The sequence below is a fragment of the Eleutherodactylus coqui genome, chromosome 2 (assembly GCF_035609145.1).
Source record: "Eleutherodactylus coqui strain aEleCoq1 chromosome 2, aEleCoq1.hap1, whole genome shotgun sequence".
In the NCBI taxonomy this organism is placed as follows: Eukaryota; Metazoa; Chordata; class Amphibia; order Anura; family Eleutherodactylidae; genus Eleutherodactylus; species Eleutherodactylus coqui.
In genome coordinates, this window is record NC_089838.1 from 256,177,425 (window position 1) to 256,195,636 (window position 18,212).

The window sequence follows — 18,212 nt, forward strand, 5'->3', positions numbered from 1 at the left end:
CCCCATGAAACCTATGGTTGCCCTTCCCATATTTACTAATGTAGGTTGCAGTATTGTTTCAAAGGTGTTTTCTGGGAATATATAATTACAACTCAATTAAGAGAACACAAAACGTGCTCTAACTTTCTTTTGTACGTTAATTGGGGATCTATCTTGGGGATCATGGCTGCTGTTTACATACAGCATATCTAATGCATGGACGGCTGATATTCGGTACATATGGGCAAGACATAAACAAAGCCCATCAAGAACAAGACAATCTGTCTGGCTAGAAGGACGCTTTCAGTGCGCTCCTATTCAGCACCAATACAGCGCTCATGTGAAAGAGGCCTAAAAATGTGGTTTTATTGTACAAAAGTAGTAAAAAATAAAAAAAAAATCTATAGAAGGGCTCCCACCCACTGGCGATATTTTCTTCACTGTGATTCTAAAGTTAAAGTCTCGCATCGCGGTGCGAGAAAAAAATCGGCATGACGCCGGGATATTGGCATCACGCCGACATATCGCCAGTCCTTTCAATGGGGCCAGCGGCAGCAGCGCTAGCCCCATTGAAAAGAGATGGAGAATGCCGGGGACTTCTGCCACAGCTGTTACAGCTGTGACAGCTGTGGCAGAAGTCCCCGGCATTCTAGCCCATTGCTTTTAATGGGATTGGCACTTCTGCCAATCCCATTGAAAGCACTGCTTTCTGCCAAGCCCCACAGAATGATTATCGAGGAAGGGCTTGAATATAAGCCCTTCCCCGATAATCATCAATGAGTGTGTTAAAAAATGTATTACTCACCTCTCCTGCGCCCAGCCGCGTCCTCCTGCTGGCTCCCCGGCACCGCTATTAAGCTCTCTCAGCAGTCGGGGATTTAAAAATCCCCACCTCCTGTAAGGGCTGTGCAGATTGGCTGAGGGCTCAGCCAATAGCAGCTACTGCTTAGCTATTGGCTGAGCACTCAGCCAATCACACATAGCCCTTAGCTATTCATTCATGAATAACTATATCTTACATCTACAGTGCGGGAAATGCAAATAAAAAAAACTGATTTGCTCATTCGCAAAACAGAAATAGCAAGTACGCAGGGTCGCCGGCCGGGCTCATAGTCGGAATCCGCTGCGGACCTCCCGCATCTGGAATCTGGCCTGCCCATTTGGGGTTTGCACTGCAACCCTGTGCCGCACCCAGGGAACAAGCCCAGTGCACTACTAGCATCATCCTACAACTTTCAATGTGATCCCTGGTTTGGGAAGCGACATTTGATTCAAAGACATCACAGATAAATCTGCAGATCTTTTTGCATATTAAAAACTAGACAGATGTTTAGTTTGCAAAGTTTCAGCTCTCAGAGATCCTGTTTATTGATCACTAGATTTACTGTATATTGTTTATACACACTGTAGAGAAGATCATTGTATGAGATTTGCTTCATATAAGATATATCATCTTCCGAATTGAAAATAATAATTTGCATTGTTTACACCCCATATCATCTGATAGGAAATAACTCCCCACTCTTTGACAAATCTAAAGTTCTCTATGAACAGTTGATTGAATCTTTTAACCAGTCAATCAATGATACTCCATCTCCTTCCTAAGTCTATATCCATAGTACTCATATTTGCAGCTGGAGTCGTCAATGTTTAGTTATTCAGTCCCTCACTTTGATAATAACACTTATTTCAGTTTGCTAAAATTGATTTATACTTACCTGAGTTACAGATTTAATGGTGAACGTTATTGTAGATAGAGGTGGTATATAGTCGAAATTTGGCCATAGATGTAATGATTAGCATTAAAAATACAAATGATCCACCTCTGGGACCAGCAGCTATCTTAAGTACGGGCCCCACTACCTCTGACCTGACTTATACGGTATCCAGGAGTGGTTGGGAGCATGGATACAGCAGAGTGGGCTTCACTACACTGCTTTCATTGCTCCCATAAAATGCAATGGGAGATACGCAAGCAGGGTGAGCTACACTGCATTCATAACTCGGGCTAAAGAAAACTCGTAGTTCGCTGTGCTATACTACCTGCAAATTTTCCATTGACGTCTATGGGAATAGTGTTGAGCAGACCAAACCAGTCAAACCCTGTTTCTGGTCAATCTTTTCTAGAAGCTTGGCTTGTGGTGAACCTCAGGAGGTTTGTCCCAGCTGTATGTGGTGGCGGTGGTTGTTCTCCTTCTGTGGCTCAGTGGTTTGCACTGCTACCTTGCAGTGTTGGGGCCCTAGGTTCATATTTCACAGCATCTGCATGGAGTTTTAACGTTCTCCCTGTGTTTTTGCGGTTTTCCTCGTACCCCCCAAAAACATGCTAATAGGTGAATATAAAGTGTGAGCCTCAATATAGACAGAACATATTAAGTGATGTAATGTGCAATATAAATAAAGGTGATTGCTATGAAGAAAAGACCCACAGAAACATACAAACTACATGCAGATGTCAGATTCAATCCTAAGACCTCAGCATGGCAAGACAACAGTGCTAATTGCTGAGCCACACGTGGAGAACCTCCTCCTCCTCTCCCCCAGGGACACAGATGAAGTTCCAGTTTAGTTCAAACTAATTTGGACTAAACTAAATGTTTTCCTGAAATTTGGTGAACCGGCAGAACCGCACTTTTCAAAACTTCATTCATCCCTATATGGGAGTAATGGAAAGAGTGTAAAGCAGCTGTTTCCGTCCTGCTTACCAACTGAGCACCTTGTTTCTACCAGTGTTTCCCTAATGGCCAAGTTTGGCCCAGAAGAAAACATCACTTCAAAGGGGTCATCCGGGGACATATAGTAGTTCTGTTCCAAAACCTCCTCAGTCTACGGTAGTAAAATAACACAGCTCATACTCACCCTTCCACGATCCTCTGCTCCTGTCGTCTCACCGACTCTCCAGTCCCCGCTGAACTACTTTTCCTCAAGGGGAGTTATGATGACCAAACACTGAGTCATGTGAGCGCCGCAGGAAACGGCGATTGGCTCTTTTGCCGGGAATGTCTTTACCAGCTCCCTACACCAACAAGGGAAGTTCACTGGGGGCGGTGAAATGGCAGCAGCAGGGAAGCGTGGAAGGGTAAGTATAAGTTCTGTTATTTTACTACTGCAAACTGAAGAGGGTTTTGAAAAGAAGTATGTTCCTGGATAACCCCTTTAATAACAAGCATTGTGCATATGGGGAAATACACATGCAAGACACACTCATTTCTTTACACAAAACTTATTTTTCATTCTTCCTGTTGTATACATTCCCTTCCTTTTCCAAAAAAAAAAAAAAAAAAAAAAAAAATATATATATATATATATATATATATATATATATATATTAAAGATGAGCGAACACCAAAATGTTCGGGTTCGCGTTATTCGAAACGAACTTCCCGCGATGTTCGGGTGTTCGTTTCGAATAACGAACCCCATTGAAGTCAATGGGCGACCGGAACATTTTTGTATTTCGCCGATGCTCGCTAAGGTTTTCATGTGTGAAAATCTTGGCAATTCAAGAAAATGATGGGAACGACACAGCAACGGATAGGGCAGGCGAGGGGCTACATGTTGGGCTGCATCTCAAGTTCACAGGTCCCACTATTAAGCCACAATAGCGGCAAGAGTGAGACACCCCCCCCCCCCCCCCCGCACTGTCAGCATAACGATCGTTCTCCTCTGCCACAGCTGTAACAGCTGTGGCAGAGAAGAACGATGTTAGCCCATTGAATTCAATGGAGCCGTCAATACAGCCGACTCCACTGAATGCAATGGGCTGCCGGCGATCGCGGGATGAATTGTCGGAAAGGGGTTAAATATATAAGCCCTTCCCTGCAATTCATCCAGAAATGTGTAAAAATAAAAAATATATATATACTCACCTCGTGCCGGCAGACGGAGTTCAGCGCAGCAGGCTGCAGTTCTCCTGAACTGCTCTGAACAGCTGTGAGTAGTATTCAGCAGCCGGGGATTTAAAATCCCCGCCTGCTGAATAAAATGCCTCTGATTGGTCACAGCCTGACCAATCAGAGGCCAGCCCTCACTCACACCCATTCATGAATTTATTTCCGGCAATTCATCCCGCGATCGCCGGCAGCCCATTGCATTCAGTGGAGTCGGCTGTATTGCCGGTTCCATTGAATTCAATGGGCAAACATCGTTCTTCTCTGTCACAGCTGTTACAGCTGTGGCAGAGAAGAAGGATTTGTCTTCTATATGTTCTCAATGGGGTTGGCGCTGCTGCCGCTGGCCCCATTGAGCGCATATAGAAAAGATTTCTCAGGGAAGAAAGTTAAAGTAACCCGAACATCCGAACATCGTGTGGTGTTCGTTACGAATAACGAACATCCCGGACACCCTAATATTCGCCCGAGCATCAAGCTCGGACGAGTATGTTCGCTCATCTCTAATATATATATATATATATATACATATATATATGTATATATATATATATATATATATTAAAATGTTTATTTTATGGTGGTCAAATCTTTATGTGTATGGCAAGAATAGCTTATATGACTAATTAAAAAAACAGCAAATACAGTTAAGATTATTTTCTAGTACACTGCAAAATCAATGTCATGAATCTAATTATGATTAGGGATCACAAGATCAATAAACATATAAGGAAAAAAATATCTATTGAGTAATATATAGTACTAGGCATTTATTCCTGGCATATGTGATACTAAATTTCAGTATAATTTGCAATATCTGAGATGCATTTGGAATTACTTGTTCTAAGGGTACCTACTTTTGCTATCCAGAGGGAAAGTTAGGACATCTTACGGCTATGTGAGAGCTAGGCTCCCCTGCAGGTTGCAGTCCCACCTGCTCTATGTGATTGGCTGTACATTCTGTCAAAGTCATTGAATGCTCTGCAGGAGGATTTGGGAATGATTAATTGCCCTGTCTTGAGAGCGGAGAGTTGTGAACAGCAGGGTTCCCTGCGTATGTAAATATAAGTGGTCACAGAGCTGTAACAGAAACAAATGAAATGAGCAGAACTGCTTAACAAAGGGACCTAACATGAAGTGTTTAGATTCTAAAAATTAGCTGCTATTTTATCTCTGTGGGAGAAGAAAATTCTCTTCAAGGGGAAACTTAATATTCACTTTGGTCAGAACCCCAAATTCTGATTTACAATGTGTTTGCTTTCTATACTTCCTTTCGAATGTTCTCGTAAATTATCAGATTCATGACTGAGAATGGCCAGGATGCATTCTGCGATTAATGTAGAAACAATGCTGAATCCAAATTATTTACAGGTGTTTCTGAGCAGTGTAGATTACTGACGACAGATGAAATGGAATAATTCAGATCTCTATTAGTATGTTGAGAGAATTGTAGAACCATGTTTTGGGTCAAACTTTGATAAAAGTTCAGTTTTTCAAAAACCCAAACCAAACTTTTACCAAAGTTCTACCCGAAACAGGGTTCAACTGGTTTGGTTTTCTCAACACTAGCCCTGAAGACTGGTGTATAACACTGTTTAAGAGCCATAAAAGCCCTCTATAACTTTTTCAGATTGTTATCCAGGGCTCTTAAGACTTTTGGATAGTTTTAGAGGTTTACGGTTCAATTTGAAGTATTTTGGACCAAACCAAACTTTTCATAAGTTTGCTCATCTTTATCTACTAGGGCAAAGGCACATATACTGAATTTGCAGTGACAAAACTGCAGCAAATCTGTAGTGGCAAAATCTATACCAAATCATGCTGATTTAAAGGACATTTTGGTGTGGAAATACATTGCAAAAGGTGGAATCTGTGCTGAAAATCTACAATTTAAATTGAGGTGCTACAGATTTAAAATCCACAACATAAGTTAATTGACAATGAGGATTTTTTGGAACCATGTAGATGAGGCTTCTTGATATCTCCTCCACATTATCTGTGCTTCAGATTTGTCACAACCAATTATGCTGCCAAAAATTGGCAGCATTTCCACTACAAATGAACATTAGGGTCCTTTACTATAAGAGCAGTGGAACTTTCTGCCTGAGGACGTGGTGATAGCAAAATCCATAGAGGAGTTTAAGAGGGGACTTGATGGATTTCTAGTGCGCTATGATATTATAGGATATAGAAATTAAATAACCAGTGGGGTTGTTGATCCGGGCCTTATAGTTCGGTAGGAACTTTCAAACATTGATCCAGAGATTATTCTGACTACCATTATGGAGTCAGGAAGGACTCCCAAATGGGCTAATTGGCTTCTGCTTTATTGTTTGTTTTTTTTTTGCCTTCTGGATCAACAAGGGAAGGTGGAAACACACTAAACTAGGTTGACATTGTCTCCCTTCAGCCTAACATACTATGTTACCATACCTTTAAGGTGGCTTGACCATATATGATGAGATTTTCTTTGCCAAGAGTGAAGATCGGCCAGAGAATTACACCACGTGTATGGAGCTGTTAACTCTTTGGATAACCCAAAATACTCAATATTTCCTATATGCCTTAACATATATATTACCATATTACATGTTGATAGAATTTTTTTTTTTTTGTAGGAAAGGGCAACGCAGTGGCTCATTGGTTATCAAACTCCTTGAGTACTGGGCTCAAATCTGAGCAAATAAAACATCTACATAGAATTTGTATGCCCTGCCTATCTTTATATAGGTTTTCTTTGGGTGCCCTTGCTTCGCCCTCACCCAAAAACATGTAAATATGAATTCCATTATGAATTAAATTGTCAGCCACATTGGGAACAGGGACTGATATGAGGGATGACAATCTCTGTGCAGCCCTGCAGAATGTGTTGGTGCTACAAAACCAGAGGGTATTTTAGAAATAGGAAGCATCCAAAACTCTTTGTGCCAGCAGAGCAGATGAGAGTCTGGAAATAGAAAAATGCAAAGGTTTTACTCCTTAGAAGCTACTGGAATGAAACTGAACTCTGGCACCTGTATGTTGGCTGAGGATTAAACAAAATTTGAGAAAGTAGAGAAGAGCAAAGCTTTGATGTGTTTCGAATGTCAAATGTGGAAAATTGATTCAACCATTTATTATGCGTAGAAAAAAGTTGTCCAACAAAAAAACCTGCATGTCAAAGATGGAGTCTTAGTACTACACTGCAAGTTTATACCTCTAATTTGTACTTTACAAAAAGTATTTCCATGCAGGTTGTCACATACTTCACCCTCATCCAGGTTGTGGCATATTTCACCCTCTTACATGCTGTAGTACATTTCATTGTCATACTAATCAGACGTCTAGTTAAAAATATGATGGAATCCCAAGAAAATAGAAGGGAAACCAAAGATGGGGAAAAAGCACTTCATATCTGTTATGTTCGATCCCGATGTATTAGCTGCGAACTAGAAGGATTAATATATACACACTCAGTATAAATGTACATAACACAAAAATGTAAAAGGAAACATAAAATGGGGGATATGGGATAACTGACGCTAAACCCTCTGATACAGGAAGACCCTACGTACGAGTGGAGTGCTCACCTGAAGAGAGCAACTCCATGTTAGAAGCCTGGGGGGATCCTGACTTTCCCTAGATGGTAACAGTCAACAGTGACAAGGATAAGAAGGCAGTCAACGAACAATAAACCACAAGAGGACAGAGATCAAGATGTAAAAACACTCCAGATAAATAAGTAAATAACCAGTAGACCTATCTTAACTGAAACCCAGGCTAGGACAAAGAGCTGCCAACAGGACTAAAAACACCTTCAGACAAAGAGTATAACCGATGTCCTCTGAGAAGAGGAGCCAGAATCAATATACTCAAATTAAAGCTGGCTGGGATGCATACCTCCCAGCCAACCAATCTATCCATATACCAACAGAGAAGTGTACCCAGTGGCATCCAATGTCGAAGAGTCAATGAGCATATGACGGCATGAGGATCACATAGTAACATAGTATGTTAGGCTGAAGGGAGACAATGTCCTTCTAGTTCAGCCTGTTTTCACCCCCCCTTGTTGATCCAGAGGAAGGCAAAGAAAAACAATGAGGCAGTAGCCAATTCACCCATTTGGGGGAAAAATTCCTTCCCGGAGTCATGATGGCAGTCAGAATACTCCCATGAACCGGAGGATGATCCCGTGATCATCCCAATCCTCCAGGTATAGCTTATCCTGCATTTATAACATAGTATGTAAGGCCAAAAAAAGACATACGTCAATCCAGTTCAGCCTATTACCCCCCAATGTTGAGTTCTACGTATAAACTCAGGTGTTAAAAGGTAATACAAAAGAAAAATACATATTCTATCATACAAAACACCTGTCCACCAAAACAATAATAACCAGCACCAAAAAAAAAGGCCTTGCGATTACGAATGAACAGGATGATGATTCTATCTGACGAGGCCGCATTATAACTCGGAAGTTTATTTTTCCCATGTATTCATTTACTTGTTTGCACATCAGATATAAAAATGTTTTTATTGATTCCCTTAAACGATACTTTTTATGTGTGAAAACTAAAGATAATTGAGTATATTCTGCTATGCCAAGTCTCAGAGGTTGGCACACACCACTACTGTTTGTCTGAGAACTCAATTAGCATTTTATTAAAATGTTTACTCATCGCTAAGTCTTCTCTCAGCAGAGAGCAGTCTGTAAGTGCCACTATCTTAACGCTCCCAAGGTCCATTTAATCTCATTGTTATTTTAGCTTGATGTAAAAAGGTGAATGTTGGATTAAACAAAACCACTGGTCCTGGTAATCTGCAATTTCATGGTTGCATTTTGTGAGTAGATCTACTGTGACAAGATCTGAAGTCTGAAGGAGTTTTTTTCGGCATTTAGAAATCACCCTGGGAGGCGAGCTGATCTGTAGTGTTATCATACCATGACTATATTACATCTCTCCAAGTCCCTTCTATCCCCAAAGCTTTAACATAAAATTGCATCTCTGGCTGTGAAATAATCAAATCCTCTACAGGTAATGTGTTCTAGCTTATTGTAATGCAAAAAATAGGAAAAATAGTCGAAAAAAACCAGCAAATGTTATTTATCTAACGTGAATATAAAATCCCCTCCGCCCATAAACTCTACTGTATACAACACACACTTTCATTAAGTTTAAGCTTTTTTTTTTTTTTCCCCTTTTGCAAATATACTGGCGCTCAGTAAATAAAGCAATAGCCAGTGTCCCTTTTAGCAAAAGCTATATATCTGTTCAGACTACAATTTGCTTTGTTTATATGCTTTGCCCTTGAACTCTGGTTATTAACGCAATGTTTCTCCAAATAATGCTATATAATAACTCTGCTTGGAGCACATTCATGACACTGCACAAACAACCACAGGGCCAAAGCTCGGCTGCCAGATAGAAAAAAAAAAAATAAAGGAAGAGGGAAGAGAGGCTGTAGAATTACATCAGTTGAAGGGCATAGCTTTGAATTGGAGTAGCAAAAATGATTAGGAAATTGCTGTAAAAATCAGCCCTGCAGTCCTTGACTGCTGAGAGATCTTATTCTCCTCTGTGTAATGTCATCCAGCCAGAGTACACCGGAATAGTAAGCCCTCAACCAACAGGCTCAAGCTAAGAAGATAATCATGGGAGAAAATAAAGAAGTCGTATATTTAGTGACAATGATATCATATATGGGAGCTAGTGCCGTACATACCAGCTGAGGCTAAGAGGATTTATACTAGACATGCTTGTGCTGAATGCCCCATGGTCAAAAGAGCCATCCAAGGTCAAATGGCTGACATTGGCCCTGGTTAAGATAATAGTTCAGGTAAGAAGTAGTATAGAAATGTGTTTTTTTAGAATGCTCCATTAAATAGTTACCCCAAACATTTTGCATGTCTTCAAGGTGCTTTTGCCAAAAGCTGTTAATTAATTCACAACCCAACAGACTGAATTAAATTGGTTGTCCCACCATGGCAGCCCGTGACCCTATTAAGGCATATGGACTTTATATGGACCTATTAGGGGCCTCGTGTGGTGCAGAGTGTTAAGGCAACAGAATGCAGTCCTGAGCTCTCGCTCACGACCTGAAGGTTGCGAATTCAATCCCTGCATGAGTCAGGTAGCCTGCTCAAGGTTGACTCAGCCTTCCATCCTTCCGAGGTAGGAAAAATGAAGTACCCAGCTTGCTGGGGTAATAAATAAATTACCTGAAAGCACTGCGGACCAGGCCCACGCTCCTGGTCATCATCATTAAGCAAAATAAGCTGGTTGCCAGAGTCTCTGAAGCTGGACTCAATTGCTGAGATGCTCTCGGATTAAAGGGATTGTCTATGAGACACCCCATTTAAAGTGACCCTGGACAAACAAAGAAGGCCGCACCGCTTCCCTGACTACCTGATGCGTTCTATAAGACTACATGCTGCTCTGCCTGACCACTGCTGGTCAATCAAAGCAGCCTGTTTTGTTTTAGGGCTCCTGCAGAGGAATGTATTGTAATGCATTTTTGCTCACATTGATTCTCATGAGCACAAAAAAATAGGCCCTGCTCTACGTTTTGTATATTTGTACACCAAAGAGGTGCATAGAGGTCTTTGGGAGGTGTGCAAATGCACATATATGTACAAGTCGGTATGCTCAAAGCACTATGCATACCCGCGAATGCCGGCACCTCGTTTAGTTTAATAGCCATTTAAATCAGGGTGGCATGATTCCCCCGCCCATGTGAACTAGCGGTGCCTGCGTTAATAAGCACAGTATTTGCACAGGCACGTGTGCAGAATACACTTGTTCTCTGAAAAAAAAGTTGCACAGGAGCTCGTGTATTTGGGAATATACTCATCTGAAGGAACCATTAGACTAAAGATGCATGCTGATGCACAGTGTAGTCAGAAAAGAGGTTCCACCATCTTTGTTATCCAGGGCCAGAGGGTTGCTTTAAGTCCTGCAGCAATGGATAGGACTATAGAAATCACAGTTCCCAGTTCACTGGGCTGTAAGTTCATTAGGGAGGAATTATTAAAAATAGGGTGAAACAGATGGTGGGGAAATAGTCCATAGCAGTCAGTCATATTCAAGCTCCCATTTTAGATAGGTCTTTTAGACAATTTGATTATAGACCTAATTGTTTGCTATTGGCCACTGATCCTTTTCCCTTGCACTAGTTTTGTTACAATCCCCAAGTGTCCCATCATGTTTTCTTTTGCACTAATTAGAGATGAGCGAACGTACTCGTCCGAGCTTGATACTCGTTCGAGTATTAGGGTGTTCGAGATGCTCGTTACTCGAGACGAGTACCACGCGATGTTCGAGCTACTTTCACTTTCATCTCTGAGACGTTAGCGCGCTTTTCTGGCCAATAGAAAGACATGGAAGGCATTACAACTTCCCCCTGCGACGTTCAAGCCCTATACCATCCCCCTGCAGTGAGTGGCTGGGGAGATCAGGTGTCACCCGCGTATATAAATCGTCCCCGCCCGCGGCTCGCCACAGATGCATTCTGACATAGATCAGGGACAGTGCTGCTGATGCTGATGCTGCTATAGGTAGAGAGCGTTAGGAGTTATTTTAGGCTTGAAGAACCCCAACGGTCCTTCTTAGGGCCACATCTGACCGTGTTGCACTTTTTTTTTTTTTGTATATCGGCCGTGCAGAGCATTGCGTCCAGAGCATTGCGTCCTGCAGTAATTTTACATAGTCCAGGGCCAGTAGTGGTGGTGAGGCAGGGACAGTGAAAGACATATCCAGTCTATATAGGCAGTGGGCTTTTCCAAAAAAGATTGGGACAAAAAAATATATTTGGGCTGCCTGTGACCGTCCTGAGTGTACTGCGTCTCTGCTGGGGGTAGTAGTCCTAATTAATACGCAGCCAGCTAAGTGTTACAGCGGGCTTGCACAAAATTCTTTCCTGGCTCTGCGTTGCCCGTTACATCATTGCTGTCATCCTGTCCAGAGGGAAACAGTCTGCACTGCAGTAATTTTACCTAGTATAGGGCCAGTAATGCTGAGGCAGGGACAGTGAAAAATGTGAAAGACATATACTATCTACATAGGCAGTGGGCTTTTCCAAAAAAAATTTGGGGCAAAAAAATATATTTGGGCTGCCTGTGACCGTCCTGACTGTACTGCGTCTCTGCTGGGGGTAGTAGTCCTAATTAATACGCAGCCAGCTAAGTGTTACAGCGGACTTGCGCAAAATTCTTTCCTGGCTCTGCGTTGCCCGTTACATCATTGCTGTCATCCTGTCCAGAGGGAAACATTCTGCACTGCAGTAATTTTACATAGTATAGTGCCAGTAGTGCTGAGGCAGGGACAGTGAAAAACGTGAAAGACATATACTGTCTATATAGGCAGTGGGCTTTTCCAAAAAAATTTGGGAAAAAAAAATCTATTTGGGCTGCCTGTGACCGTCCTGACTGTACTGCGTCTCTGCTGGAGGTAGTAGTCCTAATTAATACGCAGCCAGCTAAGTGTTACAGCGGACTTGCGCAAAATTCTTTCCTGGCTCTGCTGTGCGTTCCGTAAGAGAACTCAGCCTCCAACCTCAGGCCAATAAGCGGCACATTTAATTACAGCGTTCTGTTTCTGCACTACTGGTAATACACCATGCTGAGGGGTAGGGGTAGGCCTAGAGGACTTGGACGCGGGCGAGGACGCGGAGGCCCAAGTCAGGGTGTGGGCACAGGCCGAGCTCCTGATCCAGGTGTATCGCAGCCGACTGCTGCGGGATTAGGAGAAAGGCATGTTTCTGGCATCCCCACATTCATCTCACAATTAATGGGTCCACGCGGTAGACCTTTATTAGAAAATGAGCAGCGTGAGCAGGTCCTGTCGTGGATGGCAGAAAGTGCATCCAGCAATCTATCGACCACCCAGAGTTCTGCGCCATCCACTGCTGCAACTCTGAATCCTCTGGCTGCTGCTCCTCCTTCCTCCCAGCCTCCTCACTCCATTACAATGACACATTCTGAGGAGCAGGCAGACTCCCAGGAACTGTTCCCGGGCCCCTGCCCAGAATGGGCAGCAATGGTTCCTCTCCCACCGGAGGAGTTTGTCGTGACCGATGCCCAACCTTTGGAAAGTTCCCGGGGTCCGGGAGATGAGGCTGAGGACTTCCAGCAACTGTCTCAAGAGTTTTCAGTGGGTGGGGAGGACGATGACGATGAGACACAGTTGTCTATCACTCAGGTAGTAGTAAATGGAGTAAGTCCGAGGGAGGAGCGCACAGAGGATTTGGAGGAAGAGCAGCAGGACGATGAGGTGACTGACCCCACCTGGTTTGCTAAGCCTACTGAGGACAGGTCTTCAGAGGGGGAGGCAAGTGCAGCAGCAGGGCAGGTTGGAAGAGCCAGTGCGGTGGCCAGGGGTAGAGGCAGGGCCAGACCGAATAATCCACCAACTGTTTCCCAAAGCGCCCCCCTCGCGCCATGCCACCCTGCAGAGGCCGAGGTGCTCAAAGGTCTGGCAGTTTTTCACTGAGAGTGCAGACGACCGACGAACAGTGGTGTGCAACCTTTGTTGCGCCAAGATCAGCCGGGGAGCCACCACCACCAGCCTCACCACCACCAGCATGCGCAGACATATAATGGCCAAGCACCCCACAAGGTGGGACGAAGGCCGTTCACCGCCTCCGGTTTGCACCACTGCCTCTCCCCCTGTGCCCCAACCTGCCACTGAGATCCAACCCCCCTCTCAGGACACAGGTACTACCGTCTCCTGGCCTGCACCCACACCCTCACCTCCGCTGTCCTCGGCCCCATCCAGCAATGTCTCTCAGCGCAGCGTCGAGCCGTCGCTAGTGCAAGTGTTTGAACGCAAGCGCAAGTACGCCGCCACGCACCCGCACGCTCAAGCGTTAAACGTGCACATTGCCAAATTGATCAGCCTGGAGATGCTGCCGTATAGGCTTGTGGAAACGGAGGCTTTCAAAGGTATGATGGCGGCCGCGGCCCCGCGCTACTCAGTTCCCAGTCGCCACTACTTTTCCCGATGTGCCGTCCCAGCCCTGCACGACCACGTCTCCCGCAACATTGTACGCGCCCTCACCAACGCGGTTACTGCCAAGGTCCACTTAACAACGGACACGTGGACAAGCACAGGCGGGCAGGGCCACTATATCTCCCTGACGGCACATTGAGTGAATTTAGTGGAGGCTGTCGGTCCACAGGGAGTTGTAACTGCATGTGTCCACTTCTAAAGAACCCCAGTCTGACTGGGGCATGCAGTGTGGGCCCAAGCCCACCTGCATTAAACATGACATTACCTCAGCTGTGATGGGCAATGCAATGAGATATATTTATGTGCCGCCGGTGGCTTCCTGGGACCCACCCATGCTGTCGGTCCACACGGAGTTGTAACTGCATGTGTCCACTTCTAAAGAACCCCAGTCTGACTGGGGCATGCAGTGTGGGCCCAAGCCCACCTGCATTAAACATGACATTACCTCAGCTGTGCTGGGCAATGCAATGGGATATATTTATGTACCGCCGGTGGCTTCCTGGCACCCACCCATGCTGTCGGTCCACACGGAGTTGTAACTGCATGTGTCTACTTATAAAGAACCCCAGTCTGACTGGGGCATGCAGTGTGGGCCGAAGCCCACCTGCATTTAATCTGACGTTAGCTCTGCTGTCCAGGGCACTGCAATGGGATACATTTATGTACAGCCGGTGGGTTCCAGGGAGCCACCCATGCTGTGGGTGCACACGGAATTCCCATTGCGGAGTTGTACCTGCCTGTGACTATTTATAAAAAAAACGCGGTCTGACTGGGGCATGCAGACATCTTGACAGAATGAATAGTGTGTGGCACATAGGTTCCCCCTTGCTATGCCCACGTGTGCAGTTCCAGATGGAGGTGGCACAGGATTGGATTTCTCATTGCTTCTGTACAGCATTGTGGGCTATCGCCCCGCCCCTTTTAAAGAGGGTCGCTGCCTAGCCGTGCCAACCCTCTGCAGTGTGTGCCTGCGGTTCCTCCTCATGGCAGACGCACTTATAAATAGACATGAGGGTGGTGTGGCATGAGGGCAGCTGAAGGCTGCACAGGGACAATTTGGTGTGCGCTGTGGACACTGGGTCGTGCAGGGGGGGGGGGGGGGGTTGGGCAGCATGTAACCCAGGAGAAGTGGCAGCGGAGTGTCATGCAGGCAGTGATTGTGCTTTGTTGGAGGTAGTGTGGTGCTTAGCTAAGGTATGCATTGCTAATGAGGGCTTTTCAGAAGTAAAAATTGTTGGGAGGGGGGGGCCCACTCTTGCCGCTATTGTGGCTTAATAGTGGGATCTGGGAACTTGAGATGCAGCCCAACATGTAGCCCCTCGCCTGCCCTATCCGTTTCTGTGTCGTTCCCATCACTTTCTTGAATTGCCCAGATTTTCACAAATGGAAACCTTAGCGAGCATCGGCGATATACAAAAATGCTCGGGTCGCCCATTGACTTCAATAGGGTTCATTACTCGAAACGAACCCTCGAGCATCGCGAAAATTTCGTCCCGAGTAACGAGCACCCGAGCATTTTGGTGCTCGCTCATCTCTAGCACTAATGCGTTTAAATACAAAGTCAAGAAGCAGAATTCACAACACTGTTTTATATCCCTTCTGGATTACCAGCATGTCCATGAGTGACTGAGAGCTCCAAAGTGGAAAAAAAACAAAACTGGTAGTATTGCTCAACACCAAGCCCATCTTTCTCAGATCGAATAATAACAGCATTGCTTGCCTCTATTGAAGGCCATTGTTACTAGAACTCATGATGATGATGATGATGAGCATCTGTTCGGTCGAGGCCAACTTTCAGGCACTTTATGGATCATCGTTCTCCTTGCTTTTTCCATCGTTGTCCGGCTGTGATCAATGGAGTATTTTGGCGGAAGTAGTGGAGTAGTTTGCCATTGCTTTCTCCACCCATCCCTATTTATCCGAGCTTGGGACCGGTGTGTAGCTAGCTACATGGCTGGGTTACTAGAACTCCTACATGTATGCTAAAAACAAATCAAAAACTAATCATAATATTATAATCTTTATTTGTATAGCGCCAACTTATTCCGCAGCACTTCACAGGGGGAACATAGACGATAGAACAATTACATGCAGTACTCAATTGTTAGGAGCAATAAGGGTGGGGGTCCTGCACCAATGAGCTTACACACAACAGGTAGAAGGTGATGCAGGAGGTACAGGGGTAGGAGATGTACATAGTAGGCAAAATGGAGAAATGTGGGGTATCACAGATAGACAATAGTCCAGGTGTGCAGTGGGAGGGGCAGGGGCATGTTGTAGGAGTTGAGGGGGGGGGGGGATTAGTTCAGGAGATTTGATATGCTTCTTTAAAGAGGTGTGCTTTTAAGGTGTGTGTGAGGTTCCATGCATCGGGGATTGTTCGGATGTCATAATCAAAAATAATTTTATTTCAATGGTAAGAGAATAGTAAATATTCAGAGTTTAGTATTGAGTAGCAAGGTTAGGGTATGGAGGACTCTTTCTCAAGCAATGTTGCTTACACAAAGGCCTTCTTGAAGCTTGAGATAATCACAAGCTCACTTCTGCCATATATCTACGCAACAAGGAAATGAATCCTAAATCTGAGATAATGGGTGGAGACATGCATATAGTTCCTTTCTGCCCTTATTGCCGATTGTGCATCGAGAGCCACTAGCACATAGAATAAAGCCATCCATGAGGTCAGGAATGTAATTCTAACCACCATCAAGACAAATTTTATTTTGAACTGTAAACTTTTTAGGCAGGTTGATTCTGCCCATCTACAGCTGATGAGTGAAAATGAAATGGTAGAGAAAGGGTATGCTTTGTTTTGTAGTTGGCCAATTGGGCAAATTATACTAGAAGTATGAGCCTCTCCATTTTAGTTCCTGGCTGGGAAGGACAGGCACTGCTAATGTGATATCCTGGAGTGAGACTCTGGCACCACAGAAGAGTTTGTTGATAGCTTCTAATGTTTTACAATGCGTACTTGTGTCTTTATAATGTTACCCACTATATTATATTTTACAGGTGTTGGTTTAGCGCCTTACAGCACAGATAGGCCTGATCATTTTAGCTTGCAGTTCAATGCTAATAGCCAATCAGAACTAGGCTAGTGGGTGGAGCTACATTTATATAAGCCAGCTACGCACCTAGCTTAGTCAGACGTATTCAGCTGGTTAGTGGCTGGATTAGCTCACAGTTGAAGAAACTCCCTGCCCATGAGAAGCTGACATGGAGGCCTACTATTGAGTAGAAGACAGGCTTGTTTCTCTCAAACTTGGATCACTAGTAGAGATGAGCGAGCGTACTCAGTTCGGGTGTTTTTGCACTCGAGCACTGCTTTTTCCGAGTAACTGACTACTCGGACGAAAAGATTCGGGGGCGCCGGGGGGCAGGGGCGGCGTGGTGGAGCAGGGGGTAGCTTTGGGGAACAGGGGGGGAGCTCTCTCTCTCTCTCCCCCCCCCCCCACACTCCCCTCTGCAACCCCCCGCGCACCCCTGGCACCCTCTTTTCATCCGAGTAGTCAGTTACTCGGAAAAAGCGGTGCTCGAGTGCAAAAACACCCGAACCGAGTACGCTCGCTCATCTCTAATCACTACACATAGAATACTGGATACTACAGGATTGGCTTCACTGATGGAAAGTCTCCCTAGGGAAAGCTACAAACTCAAAGGCTGAAAAACATCTTACAATAGTGCAGTACAGAGGTTCAGGAGACTCCATGGCCATGAGGAAATTACAATAGTGCAATATGGACCACAAGGATAGCTTGAGAGCGATTACAGCCACCACCAGTATTGGAACTCCAACTTTGTTGATTGGCAAGGAATGCACCTTCATCTATGGATGTTGTACCGCTACATTTAAAGTACGTGAGTAAACATGAGTTTTTTAACCTTTCCTCTTTTCACTCTTTGGACTTTATTTGGGGTGCGTGACTGAGAACAAAGTACCATGCATGACAAGTGTTTGAGTCTACCATTCCTCACGCAGTCAACCCAAGTCCTGGTCATCACACTGAGGCTAGTGGGAGCTGGCACACCAAGGCAAAGACACATCTTGCAACAAGAGGTGTTGAGGGTGTAAACTATTAGGCTGTAGTCTTTGGTTTCTCATTTAGAGAGGAACACATTATATTTAGCTAGTGGCCAGATGGCTTAGGGTTAATTCTTTCCATTAACTGTGTTTTCTATCAAGATAATAAAACATGGTGTGGCCTGTTTGAACCAAAATCAACAGTTTCGGGGTATATTATGTGTGTGTGCCGACTGTCTTATCAGAAAGGTGGTGATCCCATTGAGTTGTCACTATACATCGAGCAATTAATAGACTTCACCAAATTGTTTACTTACACTAATAGCTGCATATACA